The sequence below is a fragment of the Coregonus lavaretus genome, assembly GCF_964263955.1.
Source record: "Coregonus lavaretus genome assembly, chromosome: 3".
Taxonomy (NCBI): Eukaryota; Metazoa; Chordata; class Actinopteri; order Salmoniformes; family Salmonidae; genus Coregonus; species Coregonus lavaretus.
The window spans coordinates 72949964-72968903 of NC_139990.1; the positions used below are offsets into that span (position 1 = coordinate 72949964).

Here is an 18940-nt window from a genome sequence, read left to right on the forward strand (position 1 = left end):
TATCATGTTTTCTTCTAAGCATGGCATAATGAGAACTTTCACACTACTGAGCCGAACCAAACCAAGCATGGCCTGGTTACAGATCCATCATAGTTGCTGGAACTAGGCGGAAAAGGATCATGTGAAAATAAAATATCTGAGCCAGCACAGGTCAGCTCTTGTTGGCACGCTTGCGTGAAAAAGCAGTGCTTGGATCAGTGATGTCACTGTTGGAAATGTCCCCCTGTCCAAGCTATAGTTTATTCCTTCGATGGTGATTTTATGGTTGCCACAAAGTCAAAATGGGCTATATCTGATCGTATGGATGATTTATGATTTATAATGCATGTTTCTGTAGGTTGCCAAACCTTGTTATGTTTAGTTTTTTTCTGACACAAATTACAAACGAAATATTCAAATGAAGATTATGCAAACATTATGCAATTTTAAAACTTAATTACACAAACATAAAATAACAGTATAATCTCTTGTAGGCAGTTTCTGTGTGTAGACCAAAGAATCAGTTGGAACTAAATGGGATGAGATATCAAGCAGCAGTAGTTCTGTTTTTTTGTTATTTGGATGTTTCAGGATTGGGCGAAGGCAGTGCTTAAACTGCTTTGATTCAAGTGCTTTGCGCATGAGGGGGCTTTGGCTTTGCGAGGTTGGAGACTTTGGGCTCGATTCAATCAGATCCTCTTTAGACAAAATCCCCATAGCTGATGTTTTGACAGTGTCGGAGGTGGGACTGTGTTAGAGCTGTCAAATCCACAAGCGTCTCCCAGCATTATACCTAAAGCAGACATTGCCATTGGCTGCAACGAGTCGCTTTAAGAGAGAACCCATACAGCCAAGTTCGAACACTGGAATGTGACATTTTATCTACACCTTGATTAGCCTGATAGAAATCCTCTATCATGTTTAATGATTTTCAATTTGAGAGTCATTATTTCTATATAGCCTACACTTTCTCGTTCTGAACTTCTAACGCAAGTGGAACGGGTGTGGCTTCGTGACAATGATCACAAGAGCAGCTGCTCATCGATTTGACAGCTCCAACACAGTTCCACCTCTTACATCGCCAAAACATCAGCTATGCAGGTGTTGGCTATTGCCGGTAAGCGCTTGATCTGATTAAATCTAGGCCTTCATCTTTGCTGGAACTCTCAACTTCTAACACGTATAGGCCCAGAAGTTAATCATGCAGCTGACCAAATTACACAAGATTTTACTTCTGGGTTAATCGAGATTACATAAAGGAACAATTATTACAAATGACAACGTTGTTTACAAGGACGATCACACTTAAGCATGTCAAAGTCCAATTGTACGAATTGGAATTCGTAACATATCTCTTTTTTTTTTACAGGACGTAACATATCATATGAAATGGATGACGTTGCACATCATTGTGCAATGTCTTCGGGGACTCGTTTATACAAAACCTCTAGCATCACTTGAAGGGGAGCACTACCTGCCACAGAAGGGGATGTTCTGGGTACTGTTGTGGTGGATGAAGAACAGAAAGGGATGGCGGCTTTGAAGGTACGTATATTATGCTCTCAACATTATGCTCTCAATTATGCTCTCAATATTATGCTCTCAACATTATGCTCTCAACAAGCCGCAGCTCAGTGCGTTCCTCATTCACCTCTACAAAGGCCTTGTGCACCACCTCAGACAACTCCAGGTTGTTGTTGGGTGACATACCTGAGAAATTGCTCCTGAACCCTTCAAATGAGTCCATCATGCCCATGCTGACCAGAACGGCTTTCAGGTCGCAGATCTTCTCCATCTTCAATCTGGGCAAGTGCACATGTCCCACGTGGGCCTGGTCCATGCAACAAAGTTATCATACGCGAGCTCCCTCTCTAGTTTCTCCATCCCAGTTTGTCCTCGATCTCTTCCGAGAGCATGATGAGCATGCTCAGATTGCTCCAGAATCTGGCAGTTGACCTCAGGGATGAAGGTCAAGCAGAACATGCTCTCCTGATACATAATTTTCACTGGCTTACTTTCATTTTTTCTCACCTTGAACTGAGCTTCTCTGGTGGATCTCTCCTTGAACTCCTTTCCTCACTTGCCCTTGAAATAAATGGCATTCACCAACAAGTCATGTGAGGTTGTCGACAGCTCCCTTTTGCAACAGGTGCTGGATTTTTCCCTCTGTCTTTTTATCCACCCAGTTGTTAATGTTAACCCTAGCCACCTCCGCATTGCACTCGGAGTCGACAGACTCTAACCTGGCACCGTAGTACTTCCTAGTTTCACAGAGGAAAGCTTTTGAAAAGGCTTTGCCAGGTTCAGTGCATAGGGAGTAGTCCGTAGGTGGCCCAGACAGGAGTTTTCTGAACACCTCAGCTTTGTGGAGGGGCAGGGCCTCTAACATCCGTGCGGCAGTATGGCCCCTGGCCCCACTATTGCCCCTGGCCCCTCCATACAGGTGGTTGGCCAGGCTCCGTGCATATGGGGCTTTGCCTTTGTTCAGCTCAGACAGGAGTTTTTTCAACCCATCATGGATGTCACCCTCAGCTTTGTGGAGGTGCAGAGTCTCTGACATCTGTGCAGCAGGATTGCCCTTGGCCTCAAGGAATACCATAGCCAAAGCAGAGGAGATGCTCAGAGTAGAGATGATGTTTCCTTCGCTGATCTTCTTGAAAAGATTCAGGGAGAAGTTGTTGTTTGACACAGACAGAGATGCCATCGTAACTGTTGTGAGAGATAGGGAGGACCTGAAAGCGAACTGATGTGAAATTTATAGAGATGTATAGAGCAGGATGTGGTCTCAAAGGTGAAGAGGAAATGCATGCAGGTCTAAAGTACAAGGGTGGCAATCTTTCTTTCGAAGCAAAGCCCACCATTTTCATGTCATCGAACAAATGTAAACGCCTGGAGTTTGCTAAACAGCATTTGCACTTGGATTAGAACCGGTGCTATGGTCAGGTGACATGAAAATAGAGCTCTTTGGCCACACACACCAGTGGTGGGTTTAGTGTTGAAATAAGGAAGCATAATAAGAAAATAACCCCATACCTACTTTAAAAGACATTTTAACCAAAAACCTTGTTGCCTCTGCCAGGAGGCTGAATGTTGGCCGCAAGTTGCTCTTCCAGCAAGACCATAAACCCAAGCACACATCAAAATCCACAAAGAAATGGTTAATTGACCATAAAATGTTGCAATGGCCATCTTAGTCTCCGGACTGGAACCCCATTGAAAACCTGTGGTTTGAATTGAAGAGTCCTAGCCTAACTTCCTTTCATGAACAGTGTTAGCTAGTTAACATTAGCCTTCTATATCTAGCTACATATTGAACTTCCATCCTCTCAGGCAAGGGGCAAAATGTATGAATTTATGGTTGTATCAGAATCGCCATTATAATCATTGGCCAGTACAGAGAATTAAGTAAAACCACAAGTCCAAATCCCTATCTTCATCCATGGCTAACAATAAGATGCACAACGAGTTTCTGTTAATGGAGAATGGAGAAATGGTCTAAGATCCCTCTCAATGTGTTCTCCAATCTCATAAAGCATTTTAGAAAAATGCTAAGTGTCGTTATTCTAGCAAGGGGATAAAATAATATCATTGTTTAAAAAAAAATTGAGCATACAATATAGCTCAGCATTTGTATTATTTATTTTATATAGTCTTTTTTTGCTCATCTTTAGAGAGAGAGATTCAACCTAACCCGCCTGAGGGAGGCATCACTATGACAGTCGTCATTATGTGGCTTTGTGTCCTAGGGACTGTGGTGTAATAATGTAGACATCTGTCACTCATCCCATCTCGTTTACCCGCTTTGATTTGGAAGGAGAACAGACTGGGTGGGACAACAACGCATGTTTACGGTGTAAAGACAGACAAATTGCTAACATCATGTCTTTATTATTATTATTATATCCATTTTTAGACGTGAGAATAAAATATATAACCACCCCCTCCTTCTTTTCACCACCATATGCTTTTATCTTGACAACTAGGATCATAAGAGACATTGAACCATTAAAAGGCTGCTACTGTTTCTGTTGAGGAGACAGCCAGTGAGTGCTTCCCAAATTGCACTCTATTCGCTATATAGTGCACTACTTTTGATCAGGGCCCATAGGGCTCTGGTCAAAAGTGGCACTTGATCAAAAGTGGTGCACTATATAGGGGATAGGGTGCCATTTGGGACATAGGCAGTGAAATGAAGGCATGTGAGATGGCCATGCTGAGGGATGAGCAGTGCTTTATGCTCCGTGAACAGGGCCAGCAATTAGCCTGAATAATTACGCGCTGAAGGGGAGACATGCTTCGCCCCACTGATCAGCAAAGTTCACGCAAAGTTATAATTAAACAATAACTTGTTTACAAATGAACGCACACAAACATTTGTGTACTTAAGGGCGCACAGTGTAGTTAGCTCAGATGCGTCTGAGTAAGGTTGAAAAACAACAATGTAAAATGGTGGAATTATGGGAGCTGGTGAGTCTTTGTCACAGTTATCTATCTAAGGGAGAAGGGGAGAGGGAGAGAGATAATCATCCCACTGGGCACAAACATCTAGTTTTGATTTACATTTGGTTGCGTTGTCAACAAAGGTGAATTTAACGTGAAATCAACAAAACATTTCACCATGTCATTGGATTTAAATACTAAATTCCCTTAGGTTTATGACTTTTTTCAAATCCAATCAGTTTTCCACTTTGATTCCCACGTCATCACAATGACGTGGAAACAACGTTGATTCAACCAGTTTTTGCCCAGTGGGATGCTTGTTATCAAAGGAATAGCTACATAGACCATGGGCAACTTTAGTGTGTTAGGGTTCAAAAGGTTACTCATACTTTATGTGATATGCATATGACACTAACATCTGTTCTTTCCAGCCCACCTCTTCATTTCCTAATATGCGATTGGAATCAATCTATCCATCATTTCAACAGTAGCGGTGCGTGGGTAAAATCACCTGAGGAAGCCAAGCCAGAAAAAAAGCCATATTACAACCCTGTTGTGATAATTGCATTGTTTGCTCTATAACCTGTTACTTCATATGCCTTGTGACTGTGATATATAGGCCTAAAGGCCGAGACAATAAGAAGACACAGTGGCAGAATAAATTCAACCACACATTTGTTTCATCACAAAACCGGAGAGCAACCTCTGTCCGGTGAAGTCTACAAAGCATATTGCATGTACCGAACAGTTGGTCAAGCAAGCTAATGTTTCCGACATTTTCGGCCCACTAAACAACTGTTGATTTAGAACAATAGAGTTACCGCAAGTCACAAAGAAAACAGGTGCTGCCTCCACTATTACAGCATTATTTCAACTTCAACATGTCAACATCATCAAATCACCTATGCTTAGTCTAATACAGTGACAACTAAAATATATCAAAACAATTTAGTCCAATCAATGTAAGCTAAATATGATGTGGCTTTCCATGGTTCTGTGTGCGTGCGTGCAAGTAGGAAAAACATGTTGACTCACCCTACTTGTAGAGAAATGGCAATGCCATCCTCCTATCATTCATGTTGACGAAACTGTCTATCACTCTATCATACAGTACACACTTTTATTTGTTGTTGTCCTAGCCTAACTTCCTTTCATGACCAGCGTTAGCTAGTTAACATTAGCCTTCTATATCTAGCTACATATTGAACTTCCATCCTCTCAGGCAAGGGGCAAAATGTATGAATTTATGGTTGTATCAGAATCGCCATTATATTCATTGGCCAGTACAGAGAATTAAGTAAAACCACAAATCCAAATCCCTATCTCCATCCATTGCTAATTTAGGAAAGGGACAATTTTAGCTAGCTAGCTAGCCACCAGAGGACACCAACACAACAAGATGCACAATGAGTTTCTGTTAATGAAGTATGCTCTCGATTCTCTTGACACTTGTATGTATGCCAGGACCATTCACAGATGAGCTCACTCAGTTTAGCTCAAAGCTGATTGGCTATTATTTTTTATTTTTTTTGATAAAGGGAGGCCAAATGCTCGCTGGCTTACCTTGCAATCAATGCTACGGGCGGCGACAATATGATACTCTTTTGGACCAGACAGCATAGACAATAAACAGAGACAGAGGGGAGCTGTTTCGCTCACTCGGATGCTTTCTCCAGTGAGATACATTTAGCCTCTTGCGAATTGAAGGAAAATTATGAAACAGAGAGACAAAGGATCAATTAAGCCTGGCTTCCCTTGGCATCCATGAATACATGCCACAGCATTTCAATGACTAAAAAATGTGTTTCACTGAGATCCAACTGTATCTGTATGTCACATATATACTGTAGGCCAGGGATCATCAACTAGACTTAGGCGTGGGCTGATTTTTTCCTTGAGCGGATTGTCGGGGGGCCGGAACATAATTACAAATAGTTTGTAGACTGAAACATAATCAATTGAAACCTTTGCTTACATTTGTCTACGATCATGTATCTCTATTACACATTTCTAAAAAATGAAAATCACTTGGAGCTGATTTCCTGGTGTTTTTACAGTCTTTTATGTCCAACAATGAAAATAAAATAAAAATGTAATAAAATGTACGTTGGGGAACCCTGCTGTAGGCTATGTACCTTGGGCACACTAACTGACTAATATACACTAACTGACTAATAGAGGCTGCTGTGTTGAAGCCACCATTCCTCCATCTTGGCACTCCCCTATCATTGTAAAAAATATTTTGGAAGGTATAGAAATGCATTTATTAATGATTACATTTGTTTTTTCTATGTTATTCTATTACAGATACTTTTAAATTATACACACTACCGTTCAATTGTTTTTAAAACACCTACTCTTTCAAGGGTTTTTCTTTATTTTTACTATTTTCTACATTGTAGAATAATAGTGAAGACATCACAACTATTAAATAACACATATGGAATCATGTAGTAACCAAAAAAGTGTTAAACAAATCAAAATATATTTCATATTTGAGATTCTTCAAATAGACACCCTTTGCCTTGATGACAGCTTTGCACACTCTTGGCACTCTAAAACTTTGGACCGGTAGTGTGTGTATATACACTGCTTAAAAAAATAAAGGGAACACTTAAACAACACAATGTAACTCCAAGTCAATCACACTTCTGTGAAATCAAACTGTCCACTTAGGAAGCAACATTGATTGACAATACATTTCACATGCTGTTGTGCTAATGGAATAGACAACAGGTGGAAATTATAGGCAATTAGCAAGACACCCCCAATAAAGGACTGGTATTGCAGGTGGTGAACACAGACCACTTCTCAGTTCCTATGCTTCCTGGCTGATGTTTTGGTCACTTTTGAATGCTGGCGGTGCTTTCAGTCTAGTGGTAGCGTGAGACAGAGTCTACAACCCACACAAGTGGCTCAGGTAGTGCAGCTCATCCAGGATGGCACATCAATGCGAGCTGTGGCAAGAAGGTTTGCTGTGTCTGTCAGCGTAGTGTCCAGAGCATGGAGGCGCTACCAGGAGACAGGCCAGTACATCAGGAGACGTGGAGGACGCCGTAGGAGGGCAACAACCCAGCAGCAGGACTGCTACCTCCGCCTTTGTGCAAGGAGGAGCAGGAGGAGCACTGCCAGAGCCCTGCAAAATGACCTCCAGCAGACCACAAATGTGCATGTGTCTGCTCAAACGGTCAGAAACAGACTCCATGAGGGTGGTATGAGGGCCCGACGTCCACAGGTGGGGGTTGTGCTTACAGCCCAACACCGTGCAGGACGTTTGGCATTTGCCAGAGAACACCAAGATTGGCAAATTCGCCACTGACGCCCTGTGCTCTTCACAGATGAAAGCAGGTTCACACTGAGCACATGTGACAGACGTGACAGATATTTTCCTTAAAGTATAATTTTTTGAGATAACTAATGTTACTGTCCCCACTACAACAACAAAAATACTTAAATACATGTAATTTTGTCCTTGAAATACTGTAGAATTCCATTCATACCAATGGAGGACTGCTCCTACTGGGGAGTGCCAATATGGCTGACTGGTGGCTTCAAAGCCTCTCAATGGCCAATACATATCATCAGCAATCCAGGGTTTATATACATCATTGCATATACATAATGCCCATGCTTTGAGCTGGCCTGTGTCAGTTTTGTACTGTATTTCAACTTCTAAATGTAACCTTATTCTAAAGTATCTTTTGGCGCAGAAAGTGAAAAAAGAACACAGAGTTGAGAGAGCGAGAACTCGGTAATCCTCAGTAATCTCTGCTCACCTGATACAGTCCAGCCGATAAGATGTAATGCTAATTTAACCATTCTCCTATTTGTTTAAAATACAGTGGTAAATATGTTTTACTGTGGTAAATATGAAAATAAATGCTTCCAAATGAAACTAACCCCCACTTCTCTGTCATGGTTTAAACCATTTATTTCTAGGTGGCTGCACAAACGTCTCCCTGTCCACTGCCTGTCCACTCAGTATTTATAAAAATAGCCTTTATTCTAATGCATTAGATTTATCCGTTGATTTATCATTGTTTACTTTTGTCAGTCAGCTGTTTAGAGCGCTCATTGCTTTGTTTTTCAGATGTTCTCTGTGCCATCCGTGGCCAGAAGAAGTAGACCATTTATTTAGCTTCATTATTTTCTATCACACAATATTTGTTTTCTTTCCTGGATCAGCTGATGATGGTTGCCAATATCACTAGACAACTAGCCTACAGCTAGACACCAATGCACATCCAATCCATCCAACATTAATAACAGTAGGCCTATAGTTGACTCTTTCAGTTAGAAGCATTCGATTTTCCAATGGCATAGGCCTACATTATATTGGATTTGTGTGCCCATAAGAACTGTTTTCACGGTGAAACATAATGAAATGCTACGTCGGCATAGTTACACTTGCATTTTCCGAGATCTCCAAGATCCAGGAATTGTACAGGGTTTAAGATCAATATTCTAATTAAATTGTTAAATGCTTAGAAGTGACAAAGAACACTGTCAGAAATGCCATTAATGTAAGGAAAGAAAGGTAGTGTTTTATGTCACACGATCTGTGACGACTCCAATCATTCAACTCATAAATGATGGACAATTAATGAACTAGGGTGTAAATATGTTTTGATTCAACTTGTGTACTATGTTAAATGTAGGCTACCTGCTCTGCGTGTGTTCATGTGTGTAAAATTGCCTCGGCTGAGAAGGTAGGCTACCGTTAGTGGTGTAGGCCTAGTGGAGGGTAAATGCAACTAAACACAGATTATACACCTTTTTCAGAAAAAATGCATTGAAAGTATAGGGAGCGTTACTATTTTCACCCCGACCACCAATCAGAGTTTACCCACCAATTTTACCACTACATCACTGGCTACTGGTAGTATAAATTGACCATAAACACAAAAAGTGTGCCTAATGACATTCAACGATTGCCATTGATTAGGCCTACATTAATTGATGCGTCGTGCTGACAAATTGACCTTTTTTGTAGCCTGAAAAGTTAGGGACACCTGAAATTAGGCTGAAACTGTCACTGGAAAAACGGGATGGTCACCCTAACACTTGTTGTGTTTTGTAAACAGATATCTATATCCATTCCTCAAATGGCGCGAGTGTACATGCATTGCACTGTTTGGATTATTTTGGAGTGGACGAACATGCACAGGTAGCATATTTTTTGAAGTGATTTGTTTGACAATCAGATGAAAGCATCATGACTGGTTGTGTTCACTCTGGGAGGCAGTCTGGGGAGCATGTCAGTCAACTAGATTGGGATTTCCTGTTAGAAGAAAATAGGGTAAAATCATTCCAAACAATATCAAAATGACTTTGTAATGTTATCTACGCACTAAAAAAATCCCACAGATAATATAGACAATCATTCTGATCATCAAATTCTCCCAAGACCTTCATGGGGGTGATATTGTGTAAAAATGTAAATGTAATATTGAGGTCATTTTGACCGGCTACGGGAAAAAAATAATTGGACTTTGTGATAGAGCCACCAAATTTCACACACTGCTGGGACATGTCTAAATAAGTATTTTGGGCTATAGTGTCATTGCATATTTTGTTAATTACCCCACTGGCTGCCATTTCCAAAATGGCCACCAACCAGCTACATGGAGCCATATTGGACTAAATTCACTTGGGAATTTCTCCATAAATAATTGGCACATACAGACCAATGATAGCTCAAAATGTTTGAGGGGTCTGAAAAACACAATAAAATGGCCCAAAAATGCCATATATACATACATATCCTTTAATCTTTTAGTAGAAAAGTGTGCCAAATTACTGTTTTCATAAATGTTTTCATGGCTAATTCCAATAGTTTACATGTAAACAAAGTCATATGGTATTCCCTGAAGTCTACTGATTGCAATGATATATAATATGATATTCGGTTTTGTGTCAATTTTAAGAAAAATAAAATTACGTCATAATTTCTCAATCAAAGTTTGCACCGTAGCCTGTTGAATAATATCATTTTATGCGCATAGAACGCATCATCCAAATGCCACGTCTGCCTATGCTTACACACATTGACTTGAATAAATTTTTGTATTTTAACACCCTCAAACATCAAATTAGGCCTACCTAATTTCAAAATAGGCCATCATCACTGTCAATTGTGTATGATAATTCTTCTTGTTTTACAGGTGAAACGTCCAAGCTGCATCTGAATGCCAACCATAACCATTTGATCTCAATCGGTTTCATGAGAATATGTATTTAGATCTCTTCTTGAGTGATGTGAGTAAATACTCTTTGAGCGGATTTCAGAGCAGGTGATATTAATGAGTTCAGGGGCGCCACTTTGGTTTTAGAAGTGGGGGCGATGCTGATGGTTTCGTCGTTTGATTCAGGTCTAGTGTGATTGAGTCAAAAAGAATAGCTAACGTTAGCCAACTTTTAGCCATCTCTCTCTCTAACATCAACTGGCACCAAGTTCATTTACTTCTGAAACTTGACAAAACAAAGGCTACAAAACATTTCCGTACAAACAACAGCTGTTAAGATAGCTGGCTATTATTACTATTTGTCAGATAACTAGAGGCTAGAGCTGACCTGGCTGAGGTAGCTACTACCTAGCGTAGCTTATTCATTAACCTCAGTCGAGAGGGGATGACACATTAGCTAACATTACATGTCAGGTTACAATACTAGCTCAGCACTGCGAATAAACACTCATTTTTTTCTGTTAAGTTAAACATTAGTTACCTTGCCAGCTACATCAGTCAACTAAAGGGTAGCCAATTTCTGCTCTGCTTGCTTTTACAACTCGGTGAAAGAGCGCAACACATACACACTGAGCTATTCTCAACTCTCCAGTGCTGGTCCAGCCAGCCTTCCAGAAGCTTTGCCTTCACACAGCCTGTCAGCCCGCTCTGTGGTGTCCACAAGTGGTCATAAATCCAGCCGGCTGAACACTCCAAACAGCCTACCTGTTTGGAGTGTCCTAAAGCACACCGTTGCCGCTTTTTCTATCACATTGCAATGATATAACTGGGGGGGGGGGGAACAAAAATGCAATTTCAGAATTGCATCCCCCTGTCCCCAGTGGAAGTTGCGCACCTGAACAAGCTCCAGACTAGCCTACCTGTATTGTTTCCATCAGAGCACATTTATCGTTTGCCGCGCGCTGTTTAGTTTTGGCCGCATGAGAAAAAATGCAACCATTCAGCACAATCATCCTTAAATCTCATAAGAAATTACGTGGTGTTTTTGGTCCTACAGTAACGTTATAGTATGCTATTATATACAGGCTGTTATGCAGAATACTCATTAATAATTCATTAAGTGATGTTGTGAGACATTAATTCATTGCTCCGGTGCGCTCCGGCAACACTACACCCTTGATTATACTCAGGTTTCCAAAATGACCACCAAACCAGCTCCATAGGGCCATAATGAACAGAATTCACATGGCCATATCTCAATAATAATTGGTAGGCCTACAGTTGAAGTCAGAAGTTTACATACACCTTAGCCAAATACATTTCAACTCAGTTTTTCACAATTCCTGACATTTAATCCTAGAAAAGATTCCCTGTTTTAGGTCAGTTAGGATCACCACTTTATTTTAAGAATGTGAAATGTCAGAATAGTAGTAGCGAGAATTATTTATTTAAGCTTTTATTTATTTCATCACATTCTCAGTGGGTCAGAAGTTTACATACACTCAATTAGTATTTGGTAGCATTGTCTTTAAATTGTTTAACTTGAGTCAAACGTTTCAGGTAGCCTTCCACAAGCTTCCCACAATAAGTTGGGAGAATTTTGGCCCATTCCTCCTGACAGAGCTGGTGTAACTGAGTCAGGTTTGTAGGCCTCCTTGCTCGCACATGCTTTTTCAGTTCTGCCCACAAATGTTCTATAGGATTGAGGTCAGGGCTTTGTGATGGCCACTCCAATACCTTGACTTTGTTGTCCTTAAGCCATTTTGCCACAACTTTGGAAGTATGCTTGGGGTCATTGTCCATTTGGAAGACCCATTTGCGACCAAGCTTTAACTTCCTGACTGATGTCTTGAGATGTTGCTTCAATATATCCACATAATTTTCCTTCCTCATGATGCCATCTATTTTGTGAAGTGCACCAGTCCCTCCTGCAGCAAAGCACCCCCACAGCATGATGCTACCACCCCCGTGCTTCACGGTTGGGATGGTGTTCTTCGGCTTGCAAGCCACCCCCTTTTTCCTCCAAACATAACGATGGTCATTATGGCCAAACAGTTCTATTTTCGTTTCATCAGACCAGAGGACATTTCTCCAAAAAGTATGATCTTTATCCCCATGTGCAGTTGCAAACCGTAGTCTGGCTTTTTTATGGCGGTTTTGGAGCAGTGGCTTCTTCCTTACTGAGCGGCCTTTCAGGTGATGTCGATATTGGACTCGTTTTACTGTGGATATAGATACTTTTGTACCTGTTTCCTCCAGCATCTTCACAAGGTCCTTTGCTGTTGTTCTGGGATTGATTTGCACTTTTCGCACCAAAGTACGTTCATCTCTAGGAGACAGAACGCGTCTCCTTCCTGAGCGGTATGACGGCTGCGTGGTCCCATGGTGTTTATACTTGTGTACTATTGTTTGTCCAGATGAACGTGGTACCTTCAGGCGTTTGGAAATTGCTCCCAAGGATGAACCAGACTTGTGGAGGTCTACAATTTTTTTTCTGAGGTCTTGGCTGATTTCTTTTGATTTTTCTCATGATGTCAAGCAAAGAGGCACTGAGTTAGGCCTTGAAATACATCCACAGGTACACCTCCAATTGACTCAAATTATGTCAATTAGCCTATCAGAAGCTTCTAAAGCCATGACATCATTTTCTGGAATTTTCCAAGCTGTTTAAAGGCACAGTCAACTTAGTGTATGTAAACTTCTGACCCCACTGGAATTGTGAAACATTGAATTATAAGTGAAATAATCTGTCTGTAAACAATTGTTGGACAAATTACTTGTGTCTATGACCCCAAGAACACCATCCCCACTGTCAAACATGGAGGTGGAAACATTATGCTTTTGGGGTGTTTTTCTGCTAAGGGGACAGGACAACTTCACCGCATCAAAGGGACGATGGACGGGGCCATGTACCGTCAAATCTTGAGTGAGAACCTCCTTCCCTCAGCCAGGGCATTGAAAATGGGTCGTGGATGGGTATTCCAGCATGACAATGACCCAAAACACACGGCCGAGGCAACAAAGGAGTGGCTCAAGAAGAAGCACATTAAGGTCCTGGAGTGGCCTAGCCAGTCTCCAGACCTTAATCCCATAGAAAATCTTTGGAGGGAGCTGAAGGTTCGAGTTGCCAAACGTCAGGCTCGAAACCTTAATGACTTGGAGAAGATCTGCAAAGAGGAGTGGGACAGAATCCCTCATGAGATGTGTGCAAACCTGGTGGCCAACTACAAGAAACGTCTGACCTCTTTGATTGCCAACAAGGGTTTTGCCACCAAGTACAAAGTCATGTTTTGCAGTGGGGTCAAATACTTATTTCCCTAATTAAAATGCAAATCAATTTATAAAATTTTTGACATGCGTTTTTCTGGATTTTGTTGTTGTTATTCTGTCTCTCACTGTTCAAATAAACCTACCATTAAAATTATAGACTGATCATTTCTTTGTCAGTGGGCAAACTTACAAAATCAGCAGGGGATCAAATACTTTTTTCCCTCACTGTATATAGTACATAATATACTGTATACGTTTCCTTTATTTATTTTTTATTTTTTTTATGTTATCTTTCTTTTGCCTCTCGGGCCCCCACGGGCCTGGGCCCAGGGGCTTCAGCCCCCGTAAGCCCCTGCATTAACCCGACCCTGTGTATAAGACACTTCAAAAGGCTCCTAACACAAGGCTCCTTGTTGCTGGCGCTGTGCCCCCAACACAGGCTGACTGATGCTTCTCTTTATTTTCCCCTGATTAACCTTCAGTTTCAACAGTGGATTTTTCAAGGACATCTTCCAAGTACATTGCCAAGATCTCACAAAACATAACCATGCAGCTTTCTTGGGAGGGTGAAATATCGGTAAAAGTTAGTTAGGCTTTTATGCACGTCCCAATTGGCCTAATATTTTGACTTGTACTTAACTTAGGCCTCCTTGTAAATACTAGGCTATAGGCCTAATACTTATACATAATAATGTATTCAAATCTTTACCTAATTCATTTATTATATATATATATATATATATATATATATATATATATATATATTACGTATATACACTGTATACTGACCAAAAATATAAACACAACATGAAAAGTGTTGGTCCCATGTTTCATGAGTTGAAATAAAATACATTTTCCATATGCACAAAAAGCTTATTTCTCTCAAATGCAAAGCTGTCATTAAGGTGAAGGGTGGCTATTTGAAGAATCTCAAATATAAAAAGTATTTTGATTTGTTTAACACTTTTTTGGTCACTACATGATTCCATATGTGTTATTTCATAGTTTTGATGTCTTCACTATTATTCTACAATGTAAAAAATAGTAAAAATAAAGAAAAAACCTTGAATGAGTAGGTGTGTCCAAACTTTTCACTGGTAGTGTATATTACATCTCTCATTCCAGTGTTTGAACTTGTAAACAAGGCTGCATGGGATTTGGGATTTCCCTTAAAGTGACTCAGTGCAGCCAATGGCAATGTCTGCTTTAGGTATAATGCCAGGAGCCGCTTGTGGATTTGACAGCTCTAACACAGTTCCACCTCAAACACCACCAAAACAACCTCTATGCAGATGTCAGCTAAAGCAGATATGATTGAATAGAGCCCTAAGATTGCTTAATTTGATTATTATTATTATGAGGCCTGTAATACATTATAAATAGGCCTAGGCTACATAATCAATGTTAAGTGGCATACTGAACAGGATCCCACCATGAAAGACCAGCTATGTTGCCTGATGAGAAGGTGCCTTAAATTGTTTAGTTTGTTAATTGACCAATGATTGGAAATTATGAAAGCATGTCTTAAAAATGAAATGAGCAATAGGCAAGATGTAAACCCATGTCCCTATCCATTTAAGAGGTTCTAAGAAAGAATGTGTTCCATGTGTAGAACTAGGCTATACTAAACTGCCCCGCCTTTTAGGCTATTATTCAGCCAAGGACTCGCTAGATGGCACCAGAGGATTGACGTTGCGCGACTTGAGCTGCGTGCGGCGGATAAGCGCCAAGCAGAACCGTGCAGTGCGCGAGCTTAATGGGAAATTTCAAGCAACCTAAATAAAGAGGAAGGTGTAATTAACATGTCGCAGTATTAATTGCAACTGAACGAATGAAGTGCACAAGACCATCGTTTATTTATTTTGTATAATTAGGCGTTTCTTCTGTAAGGGTCGAGATAGATCAGAGGCCGGTGGATTTCATGCAAAACATTGAAATGGCATTGTGGTCTCCTGCACACTTTCCTTTGGAATATTTGGTCTTATTCGAATAAAACATGTTACTGGTATATGCAAAGATGCTCATTAAACAAACAAAGGCTATGTAAACAAATAATAATAATAATAATAATAAAAATGACACTTGCAATAATAATAAATGTACATAGGCCTACAAATCTGTCAAGTAGGCTAGGATAAACCATTTCCACAAGTTCCTAAAAGAAAGGCATGCATTTCTTCATTCGTAGGGAGTCTTTGAGGCAGCCTGCAGCCAAATCCATCCAAATGTAACAATCAAGTGTTAATGGTGGATTGGCACTAAGGAGTCATCTAACCATATGGTATTAGGCTATACAGCATCGCCGTACATGGAGACTGACAGAGCATTTCGTAACGAAGGCCAATCCTCTTTGCTGTTGAACGCAGATATTTGCTCTACCATTTGATGACAGTTCGTAGCCTAGGCCTACCTATCAATATCAAGACTATTGAAGTTCCATTAGATCAGGTTACATTAACACTTTCAAACCACCCTTTCACATCAAAACGGTATTGAACTTGTGAAGCATCGAGTGTTGCTATGTGTCTATAGAAAGATTGATAAGTATGATTGGCTCAGATTATCATCATATGATCGCATGTAAACAAAATGGAAAAAATAAGGGACATCCACGTGTTTTCAAGGTTTCTAAATTATGCAATATGATATGGCATTTTGCTTAGAATTATTGGATTAAATTATCCCCCAAAATGTTTCATCGGTCAAGAAAAACATTATGAAAATATTAGGCCTATTAGTTAGTCTACATAACTAATCACCGTGGAGGACATGGTGGCCTACATGAAAATCAGTAGCCTAAACAGCAAATAGCGTGGAACCAAAAATGTAAACTTGATGACAAAGTTATGGTGAGTATGCCTAAGGTTTCAATCGATTAGTCTACGTCTGTATCGTTATGAATAAGGTGAAGACAAAAGGTGAGAATTGATGGTACGAGAAATGTAGAGCCTACATCGAAAAGAAGCATCATGAGTAATTTGGCCACTGAGCGGCGAGGCCAGGGTCTCGTTTCCCAGTTGCGATTTAACGTAAGCATTACGATGATCGTACCAGATGCATCGTTATTTATGAGCCAACTTTTTACTTTTTCTCAAACAAGCACGTAGATAGAACGTTCGCGAAGTGCGTCGTTAGACCATTTGTGTCGAAAGAGAAGCAGCGCCCCACTGGGCATAATGGTTGAATAAACGTTGTTTCCATATCATTTCAATGAAATTACGTTGAACCAAGGTGGAATAGACTTTTAATTAATTTAATATTGTAATTATTCTACAATACTGACGATGGATCAGCTCCTAGAGATATTACCACCTTTGGCTGCAAATATTGAAGCGACTTACCCTATAATAATGCACTAAATCAAAGATTTGGCACATCATTCCGCACATGTTGTTACACATGAATTTTTTTTAGGCAAAACAATAGCCTAGAAGACAATAGCCTAGAATTAGCCAAATATAATTCAATTGAATGAACATCAAATTGATTTCAATGTGATTTAAATATATAGGCCTACGTAGCCTATAATGTAGCCTATCTTTTGCAGTCATCTCGGTTTTCATTTGAAGCATGCATCGTTTTTATTATTCACTTGTTTGTAACAAATGCAAGACATGAGCAACATAGGCTAGCCTATTTGTAGTCGACTGCGTTCTGAACTTATTCGCAGTCACAGAGCGACAGATGAACCTCTTGATTATGTGTTTAGCGGAGATCTTCTGTGTATAAAGTGACGCGGAACGGCAAAAAAGCATCTAACGACGCACTTAGATGTTCTACGAGTGGTTTGAGGCCGTCGGTAAATAACGAGCGTTATTTTGTGCAACTTTAGTAATGATGGTTTTGGGAAACAGCTCGGCTACCATACATCATAAGATGATTCTAAAGATGATCTTAACGCTACGAAGGCTCTGAGAAGCGAGGCCCTGGTCTGGGTTTTGACCATGGAGTTAGAAAGAGGACTCTCAAATCTTGATTATATTTAGTTAATTCTAGGCTACTGTCTGTACTTTTTGCCTCAATATATTTCATGACATCTAACAACATGTGCGGAATGATTTGCCAAATCTTGATTTAGTGCATTATTATAGGGTAGGCCTAAGCATTTCAAATAAGCCCTCTCAATATTTGCAGCCATAATATGCCATTTAGGTGGTAATATCCCTCTAGGAGCTGATCCATCATCAGTATTGTGGAATAAAAGCTTGTTTTAGCATGAGCGGGACTTTCACCATTTTGAAGTAGTCAACATGATTCCATCCGGGTCATCAGGAGGGATAAACCAATTAATTATAGTCATGAGCAAACATTGGCAGTAAATCGCCAACCTTGGCTTCATACCTGTTCAAACAACACACTACAGGTGGCAGTATGCACCCTTTCAGTTTGTTTGCCAAGTCATAAAAGTAGTAGAAGAAGAAAATGGACTACTTCAAAATGGAAGCGTCCTCAATGGGCTGCCAATAGCGCTGCCCATGCGCTAACAGACGCCATAATAGGACCGATACAATGATGCCATGTATATCGGTCTATGGTTGTGATCGATAGTTGTATTATTTTGAAACCATGTCCGAATGGATTCATTGATCCTAATCTATATGTACACAGAGCTCAATGGTGTTGTGGTCCATTTTACCTGTGGAATGGACACAGGACATAGACCTACATTTAGCCTACAAAAGACTGCATGCTGTTGAGGGTGCAGAAACCTAGGAAACGAAATAGGCCTATAGCCTATATTTTCCCTATAGCCGAGGCTCACCATCCATTTGCTCATATTACATATTTTTGTCTTGTCAGTAAATATGAACGAATGCACAGAAATGTCATAGCTCTCGTGAAACTGTAACTTGCATTAATTAGGTCTTAGCATTTGGTTGGCATAATACAATAATAAACAAACCAACTCAATGCCTCTCTTCTTGCAAAACCCAAAATTAACCAAATTCGCCATCATGACCTGATGACCACAAAAAGACCATTGATGAGAATACAATTTTAAAAAAGATGGTGGGAAATAGCCAGAAAGACCGTGTTCCATGCAGCTTTGAATAAATATACATTAG

General features: G+C 40.3%; 1 pseudogene across 1 annotated transcript; it reads right to left on the bottom strand.

Annotated features, from left to right (window-relative positions):
* Positions 1 to 1413: 1413 nt before the first annotated feature.
* LOC311108619 (serpin B6-like) lies at positions 1414 to 3403 on the bottom strand (annotated as a pseudogene). The gene is made up of 2 exons: positions 2180 to 3403; positions 1414 to 2049 (listed from the first exon to the last, which is right to left on the bottom strand). The product of its transcript is annotated as a serpin B6-like (transcript).
* Between the last annotated feature and the right edge of the window lie 15537 nt (positions 3404 to 18940).